Source organism: Ascidiella aspersa, chromosome 3 (genome assembly GCF_963924565.1).
Source record: "Ascidiella aspersa chromosome 3, kaAscAspe10.2, whole genome shotgun sequence".
Classification (NCBI taxonomy): domain Eukaryota; kingdom Metazoa; phylum Chordata; class Ascidiacea; order Phlebobranchia; family Ascidiidae; genus Ascidiella; species Ascidiella aspersa.
Window position 1 is genome coordinate 7,875,893 of NC_139449.1, and position 21,299 is coordinate 7,897,191.

A 21,299-nucleotide genomic window follows, 5' to 3' on the forward strand; every position below is an offset into this window, starting at 1 on the left:
ATTAAATTTTGCCGAAATAGAATTTTATCCCCAATCGCCAATTTTATCACGAGAACAATATTTGGAAAGAATTTTTTTTCGTTGGATATAACTTTGTTTTATATTGCTGAAACAAGATCAAAATATATTGTTTACGTCTTGGCAGAAATAAAAAGTCTTTCCGCATCGATTTAGGAAAGTTAATGACGGTGGAGAGTTAATTTTATAACGTTTTTTTTTTCTATTTATGTATTTTGTCGTTTGCAGTTTTGGTTGATATTGTTACACTGTTAGATGGTAGACAATAATGTGTATATAGCGCTTGTCTATCAATGCGCTTTTGGTGTAGTTTGTTATTTTAATGTCATTTTATAGCTGTTTGCGTCTTAACTAAAAATAAAAAATAATTGCGTTTCAATATAGAACAAATTTCGTGCTATGTCAGTGTAAGTAGGAATTAACAAGTTTGTATTATTAATTCAAGTCTCAACGCGCAGTAGCGAGTCACTATATAAATTAATTATTAGAATGGTATTGTTGTTGTGATGTATTTAAGAGAAAGCAGATTATTCCTTTAACTATATTGGTACGTTCTATTCTCTATTGTGTAGTCATGTCATATATCCTGCGATAAACTTCTTGGCAGTTCACTTTTCGAAAACACATCATCGCCCTAATCAAACACCAAATATTAAAAGGTTGTACTTTTACTCCAGCATTTGGCTAACTAAAAGTTATTGATTTATTTTCAACTAGCAATTAACTTGCATTTAAATTGGGTAAAAAAAACCAAAAAATGTTGGTATCCTGGTGGGGCAACCCAAATTTTTTTGGTTGTTTATTCCCAAATTACTTTGCGTAAATACTGTTTTACACTACTCTTTTACCCAATAATTGTTGGGTAAATGCCAAAATTACCCAAGTTGTACTGTTTTCTAATTTGGATACACTATACCCAATAAACAAAACTTTTTTTTTCACATTTATTACTCTCAAATATGCTGCAGAAGGAAAAACAGGAGAGTACAGTAAAAACTAATTAGCAACAACACATCTCATATGTTTTACAGTTTGTGCAGTTTACAGGTTTACTTGCAAAAATTGTAAGGATTTTTCCACAAGTGGTCAGAATTTCTAGTTTAGCACATAATGCAACGCAAACAATGTTATTAGCTTTTAGCAATACCATTACCAATAAATTATAATACAATTTTTATGGCGACGAAATTACTCCATATACAACAAAAATGAGTTGCTGATGATCATCAAATTCTGCTTTTGTATCTTCAATCGGTGAGTTTGCCTAAACATTAAAATATAACCAAGCAAATAAAAAAGGCAACCAAATGTTACCACTTACGGCAAATAATCTTACACTAAACATGCTTGAAATACAAAAAGCACTATCTCATAACAAATATGATACTTGCAGGACACAAGTCCAACAAATAACATTCTTTGCTGAATTGCATTTTGTGTTTAATTTTAAGATTACACATAACTATAGGACTCAAATCATATAATAAAATGAACAACTACAATAAATATATTTTTAATGTCACTTGATGCAGTTTGATTAGCAAAGTTTTGCAGTCTTCCAAATTTAACCTTAAACGTAAAAAAACAAAAATAAAAAAATTATTACTAATGTGTAAAATAACTCTGAAGACAGTAAAACTAAACTTTAAAGCATCACTGTGGTATATTAGGATATATTGCTGGCCTAACTAATGTTTCTGTTTGCTGACATTTTACAAAGGCCTTAATCAATGAGTTTAAAGCAAGAGAACAAATATAAAAATAAACATTCACATACCTCTTCATGCATAGATAAAATTGTCCACAATTTTTATCAGAGCAAGATAGCCTGAACATAAGTAAATTGTATTTCAAAGCATTTGTTTTAACAAATTCATTTATCTACAGGCTTTTTGATTGAAAAATTATCTGGTCAACTTGCGGGCGTTCCTAAATCCAAGTCCTAAATCGCAGAACCTTCTTTAAAAGGAAGAAAGGTTTCATTTCAACCAAATAAAATAAGTATATGTGTCTATTATTTTGCAAAATATTATTGTTTTATTGTTATGTTGTTTTTAGGTTTTTTATGTTGTTTTTAGGTCTCTGTCTATCGATTTAGAAAAAACAACACTTCTATGAAATTAAATATTAGTTAAGAAAACACATTTCTGACAAACAGTCTATCTTGCTCTGATAAAAATTTTGACAGTTTTATCTATGTATGACGAGGTATGTGAATGTTTATTTTTATATTTGTTCTCTTGCTTTGGACTCATTGATTAAGGCCTTTTTTAAATGTCAGCAAACAGAAACATTAGTTAGGCCAGCAATAATTCCAATATACCACAGTGATGCTTTAAAGTTTAGTTTTACTGTCTATAGAGCTATTTTACACATTAGTTATAAATTTGGTATACCCCAATATACCACAGTAATGCTTTAAAGTTTAGTTTTACTGTCTACAGAGTTATTTTACACATTAGATATATTTTTTTTTTCAGGTTATTCTTAAATTTGAAAGACTGCAAAACTTTGCTAATGAAACTGCATTAAACGACATTGGCAAAAAAACAAAAAACTTATTTTTTTCATTCGAAAAAACGCAGCACTTATGTAAAAATTTGAACTACCTGCATTTTGAGGAAACTGAGATTTTCACTTGTAAGTCCACACAACCCATTACACGAAACAAATTTACCAAAAAATATTTATTGCAGTGGTTCTTTTTATTATATAATTTGAGTCCTATAGTTATGTGTAATCTTAAAATTAAACACAAAATGCAATTCAGCAAAGAATGTTATACGGTATGTTGGACTTGTGTCCTGTAATTATCATATTTGTTATGAGATAGTGCTTTTTGTATTTCAAGCATGTTTAGTGTAAGATTATTTGCCGTAAGTAACTTTTGGTTGCCTTTTTTATTTGCTTGGTTATATTTTAATGTTTAGGCCAGTGGTTCCCAAAACTTTTTTCGCTCACGGCACACTAAAAATATATTCAATATTTCGCGACACAATTTTAACAAAACAACAATAGAGTCATTTTACAATCACCCTGACAAACTATATGTAAATGTCTCAATGATTAATGCCCGTATGTTTATTGGTAATACAAATGCTCTATTTTTCCAAAATTACAAAATGTTTCGCGGCACACTAGACAATTTCTCGAGGCACACTAATGTGCCGCGGCACACAGTTTGGGAATCACTGGTTTAGGCAAACACACCGATTGGAGATACAAAAGCAGAATTTAGTGATCATCAGCAACTCATTTTTGTTGTAGGGGAAGGTTGCCCATGATAGGACACGTCTTTTCAAATGATTGTTGTTTTCAGTTATAACAATAAATTTAAACAATTTAATGCCTACTGGATACCTCTGCCCTTAACGCTTAAAAAACACTTATTACTTTGCCTCGGGCGTTCTAACTTTTTTATAAAATCGTCTTAAAAAAAACGTTGTTGTGTCCCGTCTTTAGAAACCAGAGTTTCATATGTTGGGACCGTGTTATTCGCAAGATGGGACAGGACGAATCCGTTGTTTTAAATTGACCAACTTGTACCACAAGCATTCAAAACAACTTTAACTCCACCTGCTACACTTACATAAGTTTAAAACTAGCCTGTTTAGTACAATTTCACAGAATCTTACAACGAATTTGCAGTGGTAAGCGAAAATTAATATTTTTAAATTAACAGGACAAGTGCGTGGCAAAAAGTGACTGTCTTGGAACTTTAGTTTTGTTGTGTCTATATTTTTACATTGAATACATTTCTGCAAATATTCTGCCTGTGTTGATCGCTCTCAACAAACATGACCTAGGCCAAATCTTGTCTGTTTGCTCGTTTTTTTTTTAGTGGACTTTTAAACAATAATTTTGTTATAATTCGAATAGGCATGGTTTTTGTTAAGTGAAGTTTTACCTGCATTTGCAGCATTTCTTACAAACATGATCCATTTTAACCAGGTGCATTCCTTAACGTATTTTGTGGATAGGGAAACCGTGTAAAATGTTTTACGTCATACATCAAAAATTTAAATCTAACCATATTAAAATTTGTTAGTTAAAAACTTTTGAACTATAACGAAATGTTAGCTTCTTAAAAAGAGGTAATGGCAAGTCCGTTTTTTTGTCACAATAACCCAAAATGTAGGTTGTAACAAATAGTTCCTCACTAGGGAACGGCCTGTCTCATCTTACGCACCCCACATCACCATATACAGAAGATATACTGGCTGCCTGTAGGTACAAGATAATATGAAAATCTTACCTGTATGTGTAAGCCTGGTAAATTACCCATATATTAGTAAAAAATGAATTTTATACAACTTCAACAAATATGACATAACTCAGATAAAAAAAATAATAAAACCAGCAAGAAAACACCCCTATTTTCTTTAGATTGATATGTTGTAAAAACGCCGTCAGCCTATTGAAATGTTTTTGTGTTAAAATGATGGCTACCATTGGGTGCTTCAAAAAATAATTAAGAATTGGCGCTACCTACTGGCACGTCGATGTAATCCCCAAGTCCCGACTCAGGCAACGTCCCATTTAGGGCAACCTTCCCTATATGGAGTAATTTCGTCGCCCTAAAAATTGCCTTGTTTTGTAAGTATTATTATTAAGTGGTAATGGTATTACTAAAAGCTAATAACCTTGTTTGCGTTGGTTATGTGCTAAACTAGAAATTCTGACCACTTGTGGAAAAATCCTTACTATTTTTACAAGTAAACCTGTAAACTGCACAAACTGTAAAACATATGAGATGTGTTGTTGGTAATTTGTTTTTACTGTATCCTCCTGTTTTTCCTTCTGCAGCATATTTGAGAGTAATAAATGTGGAAAAAACAAATTTTGAAATATGCATGTTTATTGGTTATAGTGTACCCAAATTAGGAAACAGTACAACTTGGGTAATTTTGGCATTTACCCAACAATTATTGGGTTAAAAAGTATGGTAAAACATAATTTAACCCAACAAACTTTCAGTAAAACTTAGGTAAATTAGACATTTACTCAAAAATATTCGGGTAAACTAGTGGGGTAAAACAGAATTTAACCCAACGTAATTTGAGTATAAACAACCTAAAAAATTTGGGTTGCCCCACCAAGATTCCAAAATTTTTGGTTTTTTTTTACCCAATTTAAATTCCCATTGCAAGTTAATTGCTAGTTGAAAATAAATCAATAACTTTTAGTTAGCCAAATGCTGGAGTAAAAGTACAACCTTTTATTATTTGGTGTTTGATTAGGGCGATGATATGTTTTCGAAAAGTGAACTGCCAAGAAGTTTATCGCAGGATATATGACATGACTACACAATAGAGAATAGAACGTACCAATATAGTTAAAGGAATAATTTGTTTTCTCGTAAATACAGCACAACAACGATACCATTCTAATAATTAACTAATATAGTGGCTCGCTACTGCGCGATGAAACTTAAATTAATAATACAAACTTTTTAATCCCACTTATACTGACATAGCACGAAATTTGTTCTATATTGAAACGCAATTATTTTTGTTTTTTAGTTAAGACGCAAACACCCATAAAATGACATTAAAATAACAAACTATAACAAAAAGGGCGTTGATGGACAAGCTCTATATACACAGTATTGTCCAACATTTAACATTGTAACAATATCAACCAAAACCGCAAACGACAAAATACATGAATAGAACAAAAAAAAACACGATTTATAAAATTAACTCTTCATCGTCACCAATTTTCCTATGCGGAAAAAGCTGTGGAAAGATGTTTTTATTTCTGCCAAGACGTAAACGATATATTTTGATCTTGATTCAGCAATATAAAACAAAGTTGTATCTAACGAAAAAAAATCGTTCCAAATATTGTTCTCGTGATAAAATTGGCGATTGGGGCTAAAATTCTATTTCGGCAAAATTTAATTTTGAAAACAGTGGAAGCAGAAAGCAAAGTCCAAAATGCACTATGATACCATTGCCACACACACATGTTGTTTGGTGACAAGGCATTTCAAGGTCGTTCTGCAATATCGAAGGTTTCTTAACATCAACATGCTCCCAACTTTAGATTCCAGGCGTCCTCACAGATCAACAACGCACCGGAACCAGCTGGTCACTAGAACAGCTTTCCGACCGCTCATTGGGATCGAATGTGATCTTAATCTCAAGGGTAATCACAAATCTTATTTGCTTTTTTGTATTAACGATAGTGACAACCAGCCTTAAAAGTGAGACAGGGAAAAGACCTAAATAAAAACGCCTGCGTAGCAACCCACAACTACGCACCAGCCATTAATCGCGGAATTTTCTTTTAGTCGAAAGGAAAACAAATTATTTTAAAAAGCGTTTTTCGCTAATTGTTAAGAAAGTTATTAACACATAGTTTTGAAGGAGAAGCCTTGAGCCCGGAGCTAATAAACCACACTTTTCGACTCGGCATGAGCGAAAATCCTGACCTACCTGAGCCTACATAGCTCAGTTGGTAGAGCGAAGGTCGAACCCCAATCAGAAATATTATGTTCGATCTTACTAGACTTATCACCGTGCCATGTATGATGATAAGATAGTCACGCCTTATTTTCCCCATTGTAATTATCCTAGGGTATGTAAGGAAATGTAACATCGGCCCAAATTAGATTGTCGTGCATGAATCATATATGATATCATGCTTGTATCATATCAGATCATGCCTGTATCGTACCTGATATTTACCCCATATCTTTCTTAACACACGCATGATAAGTCACACTAAACATGCTAGTTTTACACACAATTGTTATAATATCAACAAGAAACTTAATCCGAGGCACTTGAATCATCAGACGAAGTAGATTTTGCTGTATCATCAGGGGGCGATATATTTACTGCATTATCAGGCGACGTAGATTTCGATGCATCACTAAGTTTTTCTGTATAACAACAATCTTTGTTCATTGGCATTTTTCTTATTCTGCCTCCATCCCAATCTGCAGCACCGGACAGAACTGCTTTGATGTCATTCACAACATCTTGCCCGTTAGCCAACTTATGGCTTGTAAACTGCAGGCACTCTACAACAAAAACAAAGCAAATATGAAACATAGTTACATAGAAAATGCTGTTTCCTAAAAACAGCAGTGTTACATTTCCCAAACTTATTCAGAAATGACCTACTAGGCTACAATACAAAAACCTAAAAACTTACTACGAAGGACATCATCCAATAAAGACCCACAAAATGCCTTTTTTGTAGCTTTCCGTTGGCATCCAAGCCCGGACCAAGAGTATGTCATGGCCAATGATCTGGTCATAAAGCACTTCATAAATGCCCTTATTGTGAAGCGCAACATTCTTCGTTCAATTTTTCTGGCAACACTTTCGTAGTCCTGCTAAGCAAAAAATCAGCTAAAAACAAAAACCAGCTACTGAACACTATTTGGATATAAAATTAAACTTTATATGTATACATATATGATACAAATAAAACCAATTCTTACTTTAAAGTTATCTAAAGTTTTAGTCAGCTCATCATTAGAGGATGCAGGTGGAAATGTGGGAAGTTTAGTAGCTGATAAGGTTTGTTGTTTTTCTCCTAAACTTTTGGCAGTTTCTAGAGCCTTTTCGATTAGTACTTGGTTTGTTTTAACAACACTCAGTACATGAGCTACATCAGTTAGAATAATTTTTAACTCCCAGTGCATATTGCTTATATTCGTTGAATCATCAACTTTGGCCCTTTTTTGGTGCTGGTTGTTGTGGAGTGGTAAACATTCTGCAGAATAAGCACTGTATTATACTTTAGTTGCAACAAGTGCTAAATTATTTCACTACATCTAAAATACCTTTTAGGGGAAATAGCATTTTCCCTCTGTAGCGTGGGCATTTTTAAAGCTTTGGGGCTACCGTCATCCTCAGAAGACTCATTTAACTACTCTGCAGTATATGCTCTTTTTAAGCTCCGATCATATGAATCTAAAATACACATTATAAAACAATGCAACTGAAGCATAAGTCTGCAAAATAGTTAGCTCATAAAAATATAAATTTGCAGAAAAATCTACATATTGCACCACCATGTGCTTTGTATATAGTATTATATACAATATTTTTAAGGTTACAAATTTTTAAGACAAAATACACTTAAAATTTTAAAGCTAGTAAAATATACATCACAAAGTAGCCTAATACCCACTTGACTGACACAGTATTTCACATAAAAAAACTTTCCAAGTTTCTTTACATATTACTAAATTCTTAACCAAATTTTGTACATTGCTATCATCTGGTGGCCATCTGCAATGAGTTTCACCCACCATCCATTGTTTGTACTTTATGTCAGATGTTTTTCCTCGTACAAATCTTACACATACAAAAGTTTTCATTTTTTAGCTTGCAAATCTGTAATAGAATTTAGTTTAAAGCATGGTGTACTGGCCTACATGTTGTTATAAAATTGGCAACACACCTAATGAAGGAACTCCATTGCGACAAAATTCCTACCATAAGGCATTAAAAAACATTTTACAATGGACTTGTCAAATGGCAAATTATCATAATCATCATTTAAATTAGACACAACAAAAATGCCAACAGCGAAAGATGAACTGGTGTTTTAAACAGCTCTTTTATTGTTAAACATTTTTTAACCACAAAAAACTTGGATGCATAAATTGAAACAATATCATTCACTTCAGCAATTACTGACCCCCTTTTAATGGTTGAAATTGCAAAACTTGCTACAGAAATAAAACAACCATTAAGCAACTTGGCTTTTTTATAATGCTGCACATTTCTTCCTTCAAAACTAGGTAATAAAATATCATTAACATTGTGTTTGTAAACACAACCTGGAGATGTTATTGAAAGTTCCTTTTTAATTGATATTAAAACACTTTCATTAAGCTGAAAGGCATGTGTTCCCACTTGCTCGAAGGGTTTATAGCCTGAATGCAAACATTGTTTTACCATACCCAAATAGCTTTCAAAAGGAAAACAGTTAATTAGCTCCAAAGAACCATAAAGATTATAGTTGTCTGTTTTTTTCCTTGGTAACACCGCCTTGTCCTTGAGGACCACAAAGCCAACATACAACAGAAACATTCTAAATTCTGCAGCTTTCCAATAACATAAATCTGCCATGGGCCGAAGTTTTCTATTAAATTATTTTGGGATATACTTCTTTAGGTCATTAATTTTACTGTCAAGAAGTCTAATGGAAAATCGAGAAAGCTGTGCATGTCTTTTTCTGCAAAATATAGAAAAGTTATTAATTTTAAACAATGTGTTTTTGGCGAAATCTAATCAAACTGTACATTACCGAGTTGATCCACTCCAAAAGGAAAGCAGATGTTTCATAACACCAAGACACACAAGGTGCATATAATCCAGTACAAAACTAGAAACCATGGGGATCCCGAACTCTGTGAGTACAGAAGTCCCATTGTGGTGCAAAGAGCACGAATGTGAGGCAAACAATTCATCGGTTCTAGGCTGACAGTTGGTTTCCAACAACCATACATGTCTTGACAAAGAATCATACTTTCCCACAATTTGACATCGTTCGCAACAGCTATAGCCTGTGTGTGACTTAATTTTTTTTAAAGATGATCTTGCTGGAGCATCACAAACGAAAATGCAATTCTGGCTGAGATTAAAGGTAACATTGTTAATTACAATGGGATTGAAAATGATTTCCTTTTAGTCTGTCAAAAAATTATGAAGCACTTTACTAGAATCCGGCATTTCACGATTCCGAAATTTTTCCGAGCAATAGATGCCAGCACAAATTGGGCGCATCTTGGTTTTATACACTGACACCAAGATCGGGTATAACTTAAAATTAGGTGAATGCCGAAATAAAGGCAATCCATCTATATTAACAACCCAGATTGGAAACTTTGGATATTGCGCGGGGGAGATGTTTTGCAGCTGAAAAAATGCGCGGCTGAAAATAAAATTTCGACTTGAACTTGCGCGGCTGAAAATAAACCACCATGCTACCGAACGTTGTAAGTTGCGACATTATAATAAACTTACAGGTTTACAGCGTTCATGGAATACTTGAAGCACTGAGAAATTTTTGGTTGTTGTGCGGGCACAGCTAAATATTTAAAAAGTTTGATAGTGTAGCATTTAAGATGCAATATTACTCGATATTGCCTAATTTGACGTCACTAAACACGTGACCGTTGTGCACTGATGCGTGACCAAAACGCCGAACTGTGCGTTTTTAGCGTTTCGCAGGGAATTCTATCCGATGCATTATAATTATATACGTCTTATAGATTAGCGCTTAAAAATGTTATGCAACTTCACTATGCGGCCCGCCAATTTTTTTGTGCTTGTTGTGGCCCTTGTACCATTTTACATTTTAGTGATTTAAGGTGACACATTTTCGGTCATACACGAGTGATGAGTGAATAAATGTGACGTCAGTATTACAGGAGCCATACTAACGTTTCTATTATGTTAATATACTTCTCGTAAATAGTAAAGTTTGTTAAAGCCCGTATTTATATTTTAGTAGTATTACTCATTTTTAGGTAATTTAGTTCCATACTGAAGTTTGCGCGGCTGAAGTTTTGCGCGTTTGCTTGAGTCAGATTTGCGCGGCTGAACACATTTTCTATAAAATGCGCGGCTGTGACCGCGGCTGAAGGTGTTGCTGCGCGGGGGATAAATCCCCCGCGCAGGCCAAACTTTCCAACCTGGTTAACAACTAGACAATACTGTATCGAATCAGTTGCACTGCTAAAAAAAAACCCAACACAGATTTCAATGATGATATCCAGTTAGGCATTTGAACATACTTGACTTCTCACATATGGTTAAAATCAAGCTTTGGCTGATCAATTAGCGTTTTATAACTACAAGGTAGTTCACTATGAATTTGTCGTAGTGATTTTAAAAGGTCACTCACAGCAACTTTAGGTACATGTACTTGTGATGAAATCCAGTCAGTAATTATTTCAGTTACTGTTAACGGTTGCTCTACTACATCTTCTGCAGCAGCAACCGAATCTTCAAACTCATCATTTGAAGATGAAAATACATGGTTTTCAAAAGGCAAACTTGGAGAATCATTATCACAAAGAGTTGTTGAACCGGTGATAAAGCTTTCATTATTACTACAAGGATTTTCAAACAGTTGCTTAGAATTCTTCCGGCGAAGCCATTTTTGCTTTCGTGACAATTCACTGTAAGGTTTATAAAACGTTCTTCTCAGCTTTGGTCTTTCACCAGCGGGCATTTTTACTAACTAATATTTTGCAAATACAAAATTAATTTTAACTTTACAAGCTGTAGCCTAAACCTAGAAAACACATTAGCATTATCATGAAAACAAAAAATAGGTCTTACCGCACTTGATTTGGGTATCCTGTCGCCTACTTTTAGTACACCTAATAACGAAAGACCGCATTTTACCCGTAGCTGCGAGGAAAATCTCTTATTGGCTAAAATAAGTCTGTGATGCGCTGGTGCATTATTAAAAGCAATGCAAGGTATTTTTTTCATATTTTTAAGCAGGATATTTATGAAATGACAAAACATTTAAAAAAAATTGTCCGTTTTGATTTGTAATACAGTTTTTTTGCAAAATTATCTAAACATTTATAAATATGCAATCGGTGTATTAAAACTGAACACATTTATTTTTATCGGTAAAAAAATTACCAAGAATTTTTTTCTTTGACTCAAACATTTTGCATAAATAATCCATGTAGCTTACTTGCGGAAATACTGCGAAATGCCATGTCCATATTTCTGTAGTGTAATTGAACTGTTAATCATAAATGCTCTGATTATGTATCAAGGATGGATTTAAGGAAGGAACTTAGCAATAAACCCCTCAAACTTTATTTCCCCCTATTTCTACGTAAATGCAATTTTTTTTTATGCTTGGGGCAAATCCTGTTATGTTTCTGATGTCTTTGGTTACCCCATTTTGTATTTTTTAACAGAAATGCCAGGCGCACCAGACCTACGTGCCTTAATAATACGTGTATGGTTTTCAAGTACAAAAAACTGCGTACCCCAACCAATAATTTGCAAAGCCCCACCGGCCAAAGGCATTTTTCACGCTGCAAATGCGAGTGTTTTTTGTATTTTTAATATAAATAAAATACGTCACATTTATTGACGTTATGACGTAAGTTGTGACATCACGTTATATACTTTTGAGACTTCATTCTTCTATTGCTTATGCCTCATACCACCAAAAAAATCCTAAATATGCCCCTATTATGTACGGTATTCATAGGTAAAGTGGACGAGAATTAAAAAGCTTCAATACATGCGATTTTCAGGAAACAAAAAGGAATGATTATATATGTTTATTACCTTTAAAATTGGAAGAATGAATCATATATAATATTCGGTGAAATTCCAAGTATGTTTATCCAGGTATTATCATAGAAATATTTTGTCGAAGATAATCGGGTGTATTCCGAAACACCTCACCTGCTAGCTCAGTTGGTAGAGCGACGGTCCCGGCTTGACCGGAGGTCGTGAGTTCGAACCTCACTGCAGGCCAGTTGTTTTTCTGGCTTGCTCTGCTTGCATCATAGATCGACAGATTCGGCGAGTCTGCGATTGCTTTTCGGTGTACTATTCCGAAACAGTTCAGACATGATCGATTATAAATGAGCCATAAATTCTGAATGGGACCGTGTTACGTGTTTATCAACACAGTAAACACCTAAATTTGTTAATTGTCGTAAGCATATAATCTCAAAGTTCCACTATCATTAGAAGTTATTACGAATTGTTAAATATGTTTTTAGACGGCGATAATTCTAAAATGTTTTTGTATTTCGAAATTAATGAAGTTATTATCTGTTCCTTTCTATCTATCGTGTACATTACCAAGACTTTATTTCGGTCATTTAGAGCATACAATGTTAATGTACCCTGTGCGTGCGAGCGAAATTCGCTGCCCGAAGCAATGGTCACTCGGGCGAGATAATTGGGCGCCCAGTACCGTGTACTGTTTACTTGAGAACGATTCGGTTCTAATATGCCAGTTTTCATTCGTGGTTATTGCAGTAACATGTTATGATTTGACAATAATATTGTAAGTAGATTCGTGTAATGCCGATATTAATGCTAACCCTTGTTTGTGATGGTTATTAACGCTCATCTTTTACGCTTAACCCAATATATACTAAAGAGGTACATTTGTGGTGTTTGATTATTCTAAGGACAGAATAGAATTTATAATTGCCGGATAGGACTCACTCAGCGACTTTAGGTTTTGTTACTTATTAAACGATTATAGGATACTACCATAAGTTCCTCAACATAACTAAAAAGTCGTTACATTTAATTGGTGCCCTCGAGTCTTTGGTTGTTTTTGAAACACTAATTGGAATTCGGGTAATATTGTGCAATTGAAGGTTGATATTTTTGGATAAAAGTGCGAATATTTCGTGGTTTTTGTGTTTGTTGAAAATTGGTTGATTTTTGTTTTTGTTGAGTTTTGGTTCTGTTGTCATGGAAAAGTTAAGTTCGGTTTTGTCGTCGCTAAATAAGTCTTCTGTGTCGAGCGATCAGTTGCCGAGCGCTTCTACGGAAGAACGGAAAGAGAAAGCTCAAAACTTAATTGCGAAAATTGAACGTTTAAATGTTGAATTAGATACCTTGAGACGTTTTAACACTGAACATTACCTAGCGTGGAAAAAGTCTCGCTCCATGTCAAAGGACATGGAACAACAGCTAAAAATTGACCAGAAAGCGCAGAAATTAACTTCGAGTGCTGCGGAAATAAAGTCTTTGCAAAAGTTGTTCAAAGATGATGATGCTGTAAGAATGTCCACTTTGGTAGCGCTAGGCTCTCGTCCTGTAACGAACACATTAGACGAGATCGAACCTCAAACGTTTGAGAAGCCCAGCCCCTCCGTATATTTTAAATCTGTATCCTAAATTAGGCGAGAATCAGAATGACAAATCTGATGTTTCTTTGAATGATGTGGCGAAACCAGTGTTGGTAGGGCAGCAGCAACAGCAGCAGCCTAATTTTGACCTATGGACCCCGCCCGCCGGTGCGCATTCTGTGGCCGGCACATCGAATCCCCTAAAAACGCGCATAACGCCGCAATTAGCAGACGCGATTGCTCAGACTCAAGCGCGGTCTAACGGAAAGGAGAGAACAGTTCCCCAACAGCTGAAATTTGATAATTCGACAAAAAAACGCGTTGATTTGGCGCAGCTAGTGCGAGCGTCTCCAGGGAAGGAGCTCCAGTGGATTGATTTCAATGTAAGAGCATTAAAACAAGTTGGTTTAACAACGCCGAATATTTTAACGTCTTTGTTAGCAACTGCTGATGCACATTCGTCTTTACAATCCTGTTTGACAGCTTTACTTTTGAATGTAAACATGAGTGCCGAGGAAAAGTTGGCAACGTTGCAAGCGCATGTGAAAGCGAATTTCAAAAAATCTCATTTGTCTCTAATTTAACAGTTACGCTCAATGTTGGAAAATATAAGGTATGACAATTGCGTAATTAATCCTATTCAGGCTATAACAATGGCTTTTGCGCAGGAAGGCATTTTGTTAGATGATTTGTCAAGTGACAATCCTTATCTACGTTTGGTTGAAGAAATATTGTTGCTAAAATTACCTACTAGTGTGGCATTACAGATTGAAGGTTCTCCATGGAATAAAATGCAGAAAATTTTGCAGCGCTATGTTACGCTCACGACCGCTCGTTCGACCAGTTCGAATCCTGAAAAAAGGGTATTGGTATCTTAGTTTGAAAAGGGTAAGTCTGTTTCTACCGAGAATTCGGTGGTGTTAAAGAAACTGGATGACAAAATTTCTCATTTAAGTGGTTTGGTTTTACAAAAAGCCCCAGATAATAACAATGACATGATGACTAAAAATTGCACATCAGACCAACAAATTCCTGCTTTCGGAAAAAACTACATACATCAAGTTAAATGTTTTTTTGGCCTAGCAGAAGGTCACATCGCTCGAAATTGCGATTTGAAACGATTGCTGCGAGACAAGGGCTGGAATGTCGTTTCTGAGACGGGCGAGGAGATTTTTACGTCATCGGCTGGATCCAACGGCGGGAGACCGAACGCCCAACGCACGTGGAGAGGTGCGAGGAATGGCCGTGGTGGACGACAGCAGCCATTTTGGAACAACGATTCTTCATGTCAGTATTCAGGTCGGATTGGAAATTCGAGTCGCGGCACTGGACAGGTGAATCGTTATCAAACATATGATCGTTCAAATTCCTCTGTCAATAATTTCAACTCAAACAATAGAACTGCGGTCTCAAAAAACATGTAAATGGCGGATCCCATTGCCCTCCCCCAGAAAGTTCAGAATTAAATTCTAATTGCATTTTAACCTCAACAAACGGAACCGCACAATTAAATGTAACGACTTTTTAGTTATGTTGAGGAATCATGGTAGTATCCTATAATCGTTTAATAAGTAACAAAACCTAAAGTCGCTGAATGTGTCCTATCCGGGCAATTATAAATTCTATTCTGTCCTTAGAATAATCAAACACCACAAATGTACCTCTTTAGTATATATTGGGTTAAACGTAAAAGATGAGCGTTAATAACTATCACAAACAAGGGTTAGCATTAATATCGGCATTACACGAATCTACTTACAATATTATTGTCAAATCATAACATGTTACTGCAATAACCACGAATGAAAACTGGCATATTAGAACCGAATCGTTCTCAAATATATAGCACAAAAAGCAACACAATTTAGCAAAGTCATCACGCTAACAATTCTATTTCTGGCCAAGTTGGTAATTTAGAAACACAAAAGTCCATCAGTCATTCAAAGACCTGCAGACGAGGCCAGCAGGAAATTGCTAAGTAAACAGTACACGGGACTGGGCGCCCAATTATCTCGCCCGAGTGACCATTTCTTCGGGCAGCGAATTTCGCTCGCACGCACAGGGTACATTAACATTGTATGCTCTAAATGACCGAAATAAAGTCTTGGTAATGTACACGATAGATAGAAAGGAACATAATAACTTCATTAATTTCGAAATACAAAAACACTTTAGAATTATCGCCGTCTAAAAACCTATTTAACAATTCGTAATAACTCCTAATGATAGTGGAACTTTGAGATTATATGCTTATGACAGTTAACAAATTTGGGTGTTTACTGTGTTGATAAACACGTAACAGACCGGCTTGACCGGAGGTCGTGGGTTCGAACCTCACTGCAGGCTATTTGTTTTTCTAACCTGCTCTGCTTGCATCATTGATCGACAGATTCGGTAAGTCTACAATGGTTTTCAGTGCACATTGAAAGTTTGTTAAAGAATTTATGGGGTATTCTGTTAAATATCACATTTAAAAAGCGATAGCCTGCTGGGCAATTAACATCGGGTAGAGCACGAAATATTAAAATTGTATAATAGATTTGCAAATTTGTTGCAAAAACAAGGCCGATGATATTGGATATAGTTGCAGATATAAATAAATAAATAAAATCGATGATAATTATAATTAAGCTGTCTATAACCACACAGTGCTTTAATTATTTAAAATATTTTGCATTTTATATGTAATTTTGTTAATATATGCTAAAAAGAAGCTATTCAGATACTATTTTAATTTATCATATATCATAAAGCGATTAAAAAAATTACGTGTTGAACGTGGTGTTGTTTTATCCTGTATAGGTGGCTGAAACGTCGAATATATTAAGTAGAAAGAGCTTGTTTTTAGTATAGTATTTGCCTGCTATAGAAACAGCACATATTTTGTTTTCTTAAATTTTTTTGTATGAAATTTGCATATCCTTGGAATCAAAGGTTAGTCGTAGTTTGAAGCAAAACTGGTTAGGCTTATAATAATACAAGCGTTAAAATAAAATATTTGTTGTCATCTGTGATTGCTAAATAACGAGATGTTTTTTAGATACACCACATATTTCTTTACGTTAGAGTGCGTCTTAGTTCGAAGACGTAAAAATAATATTTGCGTTACACACAGATGTTACACAGAGCCGGCAATCTTCTTAAGTTTGCAATTGACGTCCAACAAACGAAGACATTTTATTCAAATGTATGTACAAAAACTAAAAATTTTGTACACATACAGTAAATTTTATTTTTCGTTCTACTCTATTTTCATATACAATAAATTAAGACAGCAAAGTAAATACATTTAAAATAAGAGCAACAATTTTATGTAGTAACGCTCATGTTTAATTTATTAAATACAGCTTAAATATTCACCTTTCGTCAAAATACATTATAGAAAAATGACGAAGCACTAATTAATGTAGTGCAAAATACGGTGCCCGAGACAAAACGTGTTGCAAAAAAACTGTAGCGTTTTTCTAACATTAACCGATATTTGGTTGTGAATTGCTCTGTCGCAGTGATCAATGGATGTTTCGAAACACACCATTTGTTTGGCATTTTGTATATAATAAACTCATAATTACGCTGTATGTAATCTCGCAAAATATTTGCTTAAAGTGACCTTCAGCAAATACGTAACGTATTTTGCGCGTTTTACGATGGAATCTTGCAGATGTAAGATTAGGATAAAAGGATAAATTATATCGCTTTAACTTCAAATTACCATTTGTTTGGCATTTTGTATATAATAAAATCAGGATATTAGAAACATAATTATTAACATTTTCCCTAATTTCCTATTGCAATGAATTGTTTGTTTGCATTACAGACCGAAAAATGTTGACCGACAAAAGCATTTCTAACCACAAAACAATACAAGGCAATAAACTTCCTGACTTTACGAATTCCATAGTGTAGGAAAACGTGATCCAGGAGGGCTTAAAAGCCGATGGTTAATCCTTTTTAACCAGCCCATTTTTTCATCGTTAACTTTGCATTGATTATCGTATTTTGTTTTCAATATCGTGTCGCATTTTCGCAAGAATAGTTCTACTAGTTCCTTTCTGTCCGAAACAGCCCTGAGTTTCTCTCTTGCCAAGAACACCACTTCGTTGTGCTTTTTCGCTAGCTGGTCTGTTTCAACGTAGTCGTCGTTGCACAACTGTAATCACAAGTTGGAATTTAACATACAAATAACTGATAGAAGAATGAAAAAACACGCACAATTTCACAAAGTTCGGTCAAAGATTCAATGGAAGCACTACAAAAAACTTCTTAAAATGTATACATTTCAGCTGTTAAAATATTTAAATGCAAAAGATATTATTTAATCTAGTGTCCAGTGGTTCTCAACCTTTTAGCTTTGTGTCCGCCTTTGAAAGGCTACCGACCCTAGTGTCCCTCTTGCTTATATAAAAAATACCTAGCATTGTGTTTTTTCGTGTGTGTGATTTTACTTATCGTTTTAACAAATGGGCCAAAGCTAAACAACCATCAAACACGATAGAAGCACTAGATTCACAGTTGTTATGGATAAAATTGAAAATAAAAATAAACTTTACACTATGTTGGCAGACAAGGATACCTACTGTCCTGTTGCGGTTATTCCCATTAAAGGTATAAAAAAAGAGCTTAACAGGTAGGCCTGTAATGCAAAATTTGGTCCGGGGCCAAAACTGATCCGGTCGGACCAATTTTGGCGTTGGAACAGCCGCTAAAACAGGTCCGGCTAGGCCAAAACTGGTCCGGCCTTTAAAATCGCCTATTTATTCTTAAACTCTAACCGGACCAGTTTTGACGCTTGATTACGACCAAAATCGATCTGGCCGGACCGATTTTGGCCGGACCAATTTTGGCGTGACAGGCCTACATGCAACGGCTGAAGAAAAAAGAGAAGGTAAAACATACGAATGGAACCTTTTTAAAAGTTCTGATGCTACATCGCCATCACTTTACGGGTTAGCCAAAATATACAAACCTGAAATCCCGCTTAGGCCTATTATTTCATTCATTGGGTCCCCCACATATAACTTAGCTAAACGTATTTCATTAATTTGATCTCCTCTTTTATGCCAAATAGAATATTACGCACAAACTCGATTGATTTTGTTGAAAAAATAAAGTCTCTAAAATACAAGAAGAATGTTTGCAAGACCCTGCTAACCAGGCTATACGAGTTGCTAAATAACGTCTTAACCTAGACAACACACTGGAAAACAAGACTAAGTTTAATATTAATGATATATTAGAAGGGTTTACAATATGTCTAAAATCAATATACCTTAAATTCATAGCAAAACCTTAAAAACAGATATTTGGAACAGCAATGGGATCACCTTCATTAACTGTGACAAACTTGGTTATGGGGGACATCGAGCAATGCTCCATGAATTCATTTCTATACCCCTCTGCTACAGCGACCTTTAAATTTTTCACAAACAATAGGGACGAAGCTAACGAAATTAAACATGTTTAAAAGGCCATAAGAATAAACGGATACCCCGACTGGTTGTTCAAACTGCACAAGAAAACTAACCATTTGACAGCTAAACCATTACCCAAAGGTCTGGCCATTATTCCTTATTTTCCAGGTCTGATAAAAAAACAAAACGTATTTTGGAAGGCCAATACATTTCTACAGCTTTTAAACCGGCAAGAAATTTGAAACATTTTACCCTCACCTAAAGATACGGGTAACCCCAAAAAACGTAAGGGGCTGTTTATGAGATTCCCTGTGGAGGTTGTTTAGCAACATACACAGGGCCTGAACAAATGCGTGATGTCCGCCACGAAAGGGCATCCCGGTAAACTCTGGCAGAGCACGCGATTGAACTTCGACACGGAATTGATTAGGATAATTGTAAAATTCTAGACTAGGGACCGCCCATTACAAAAGGTACATTGAATCATTCGATATTGACAAATTTTCTAACACCATGAACAAAAAGGATTCATGGTATCTTGCTATCTATTGTCGCGTCACACCTTATCGCAAACATCAGTGAAGTCTAGATTTATTAGTTTCAATCTATAGTCTTTTTATTTTAGGCTTCTTAATATATAAGATGGCTAACGCACTCGATCTCGTTTTAATTATTAACCCTGATGTGGTCAGCTGGTATCTGCTGCCGAAACGTTGGTTTATACTTCGTTTACACCAAAATAGCGACTTCTATCTATTGATATGTTGCCTGGGGGAGCTAATTTTATTTTGGAGCACTATAGATTGTTGCAAAAGCTATGTTTTGCCAATATCATGAATGCAATGCAACAAAAAAGCTAAGGTTTAGTTTTACTGAGTTACCAATCTGGTATATGTATTAGTTAGTTAAATATTATTATGCCCGTGACCCCCCAGTGGGGCCGAGGGGCACGGTTGGGGAATCCAGTGTGGGCTGTGGAAAATACAATGCTTACCTCGTCCATAGTCTGCATATATTTATCAATGATCTTTTTCATCTCGCTTTCAAGCTTCTGTTTTACATTTGCCTGCCAAAATCAAGATAGAAATACGGTTGTTTTTTAAAACTGTAATTATTCTTTCCTGCTTTTTCCCTAATTTTTATATTGTGGAAATAGAAATTGAAGCATAAAATTAAAATTAATTGAATAATGAAAAAGTAAAATGGCATCTAAATAGGACATTAGAAAAGTATAGGCGTGTTTAGGTTCCCAAAATCCGATTTAACTACATTGTAAAACAATTAATGAGTATTTATAAACTTCGTGCCTTATGCCATAAATAAACGTCGATTGGAACTTTTGAACATTAATTATATGAGTTTTTTTATTTTGTAGAAGACCGGTTGCGCTTTTTCGTCCACTAGGGACCATTCTATGGAAACGGTAATGCAATTTTTTTTGCTCAATGTGCAAAAATAGCCCGCGGAAATGTGCACACATTGTTTTAAGGTGGCTTCAAAAAAGAAAAAAAAGTTTTGTATTTAAATTTTTACTCATAGGTTCTTTGTGTAGTCTATATTGACGATAAGTTATTGTATAAGTGACATTGGTAATTATAAATGTTAGTATGCATTACATTACATTTTCGTGATAGTTTTACCGCACATATATTTATTTTAGGAGGGCACAACAATATTACTAAAAGGAATTTAATTCACCATATTTAATTTGAGCAAAAAATAAACAATCGCACAACCTATAAACGCCGATAATTATTTTTGACATTCAAACATTTTATTTTGCAAAAATCATAATTTACCTCATTGATTAATATAATTATATATGTCTACGGTGCATATAAAAAAAAATTGGCTTACCTCATTTTGATCAAATTCCTCGAGAACTTCCTTAAAGTGCATTTTTATATCGTCTTCTAGTATTTGTCGAATATCAGTAAATTCCTTTTCTGGTTTTTGATGATTGATGAGTTCGTCGTATTTCTTCAAACTTTTGGTTTTATTAGGGTAGTGTCGTTCTTCCAATTTTATTCTGTCTGATA

The 21,299-nt window shown here is 34.7% G+C and overlaps 2 pseudogenes; both read right to left on the minus strand.

The window, feature by feature from the left end:
- Nucleotides 1-6,794: 6,794 nt before the first annotated feature.
- LOC146159015 (uncharacterized) lies at nt 6,795-8,359 on the minus strand (annotated as a pseudogene).
- Nucleotides 8,360-8,442: 83 nt separating this feature from the next.
- Nucleotides 8,443-11,226, minus strand: LOC146159016 (uncharacterized; annotated as a pseudogene).
- Nucleotides 11,227-21,299: the final 10,073 nt, after the last annotated feature.